This window comes from Rhinatrema bivittatum, chromosome 4 (genome assembly GCF_901001135.1).
Source record: "Rhinatrema bivittatum chromosome 4, aRhiBiv1.1, whole genome shotgun sequence".
NCBI lineage: Eukaryota > Metazoa > Chordata > Amphibia > Gymnophiona > Rhinatrematidae > Rhinatrema > Rhinatrema bivittatum.
This window is the reverse complement of record NC_042618.1, coordinates 90,531,298-90,533,765: the sequence shown is the minus strand read 5'-3', so window position 1 is coordinate 90,533,765 and position 2,468 is coordinate 90,531,298.

The following is a 2,468-nucleotide window of genomic DNA, read 5'->3' as shown; positions in this document are numbered from 1 at the left end:
ACTTTAGACCCACATTGTATCCCAACCACCAATGAATCAAAAATTATATGCCTGGCCAGGGGTTCTATACTCAATATAAATAAAAAAGGGAAACGGGGGCTCCCTTGTCTAGTACTCCTTGCCAGGAGGAAAGGTTCCAAAATTAAACCATTTGCTATCAATGCGGCCATAGGGGAATGGACAATAAAGTGAGCAAATCAAGGTCCAAGCCTTGAAAGCCATAGGTATGTAAAACCTTAAATATAAATTCCCACAATAAATGGACAAAGGCTTTTTCTATATCAAAACTAACTAAAAGGGAGGCACAGTCTAACTGTTGCCCATTTATAAGGCTGGCGATGATCCTATGTATATTAACCGTGGCAGTATGTCCCAGCACAAAACCCATCTGTTCTAGTGAAATAAGATCGGGCAATATTTTTAACAGCCTATTGGCTAAGACTTTCGCATATATTTTAACATCTGTATTCAAAAGAGAGATTGGTCTGTAAGATAAAGGTACTTCAGAATCTCTTCCCTTCTTAGGGATAATAGTAATAAAAGCTTCTTTCAAGGGTCAAGGCAAGTCCCCCAACTATCTTCTTTGGAAATGTAAATAATTTTAAATGATTAATTGCTAACTACTGTAAGCCGATTTGATATGCTTGCATGAAAAGTCGGTATATAAAAATTATTAAATAAATAAATATCACCATCTGTTGAAAAAGAGATATTAGGGGTAAAAGAGTTTGTAATTGAAGAATCTTAAAAAAAAACTCCGCCGAGAAACTATCTGGTCCAGGAGTTTTATAACATTTAAGATTCTGTATCACCTGTGAAAAATCTCCTTCCGGAATAGGTTGGTTCCCTCCGAGGCCGCTCTGATTTCGGAGCGGCCTCGGAGGGAACGGGGGTAGGCTGCGCGGCTCGGTGCGCGCTGGCTATACGGAATTGATAGCCTTGTGCGCGCTGATCCAGGATTTTAGCGGATACGCGCGGCTACGCGCGTATCTACTAAAATCCCGCGTACTTTTGCTTGCGCCTGATGCGCCAGCAAAACTACGCCAAATCGCGCGGTTTGAAAATCTACCCCTCTGTGGGGAACTTGCCTCTAGTATGTCAGTTGGAATATGAGACGGTTTTATTTAAAGTGGAGTTTGTGTTTGCCTTTTTCGGCACCATGCAGGTGGCTGAATTAGTAGCATGCAGGGGTTTACAGGCTGCTGCATGAAAATGTTATTTCAGAGGATTATGTGCATTTGCATATTCATTGGTTAAAAACCAATCAGAAGGGAAAGGGGCAGGTGTTAATGCTTTATCATCTGCCAAGTGTAACAGCTTACCCCATGAGAAGAGTATGGGCCTTTTTGCACTTACAGCCAGAGATCGGGGGCATTTTCTCATGCACAGTGATGGATCCCCATTGACCCATTATCAATTTTCTAACAAGTGAGTAGTGTCAGGTTTGGGTTGGAGCATGGACATGTATAAAATGTATTCCTGTCACATTAGAGTGGCCATCAGAGAAGCGGAGGCTGGTTTGTCAGAGAGAGTAATTATTTACACAGATCAGTGTTACTCGAGTGCCTTCATGGCTTATATTTGCCCTGCGCTGGGTGATTCTTCCTCTTTATGATTGGAGTTTCTGTCTTTTGTTTCTTTTCAGTGCCTAGGGAGGACATAATCGACACAGGGTATGCCTGGTTCGTGAGCCTCTCATTTGTTATTAGGTTCACAGAAGGGCCCTGATGCATCATTATGGTGATCACCAACGCATGGCTGCAGAGAACAGGTGAGTTTGCTGGTTTGGCATAAGAGGAATGAGATGGAACCAGTTGATGTCGATGATGTTCGAGTAATCAAGGATATGTTCACCAGAGGCCATTGTTACTCATTTGGGGGGGGGGGGGGGGTAACAACTTAGGATCATGGACTTGCCGTGAGTTTATTGTGGTGGCAAAGATTTGGGGATCTCTGATGAATATGATGCCAGGCACTAATGTCATATATCCTACAACAGGATATCGATAGGATAACCCCTTGCATCTGACCCTCACCCCCCTTTAGCGATTTCTGCTACTCCCTTAACCCCTATGGCCACCTCCTTGTAGCTCATGACCCACCCCTCTCTCCTACTCCTTTGTATGCCTTCCCTCTGTATTTTTCCCTCACCCTCCTTTTTTCTCCCACACCCTTTATATCTCCGTTATGCTGTTTTTTCTCCCCGACCCTCCCTATTGAATCCCTGATTTACTCAGCTCCCCACCGCTGTTTTTACACTTTCTCATGGCAATGTTGTATAGTTTAATGTTCTTGTTTTGTTAGTATCATAACCCCTGTATCATAATTGTTCTCTTTAAGATATAATTATTAATATAGTTGTCTAAGAAACCCCTTTTTATACTCCCTGTTCTTATATTCATATATATCCCTTGTATTTGTTGCATATATCTATTAATTACACATATATCTCTTGTATATTTGTTTTC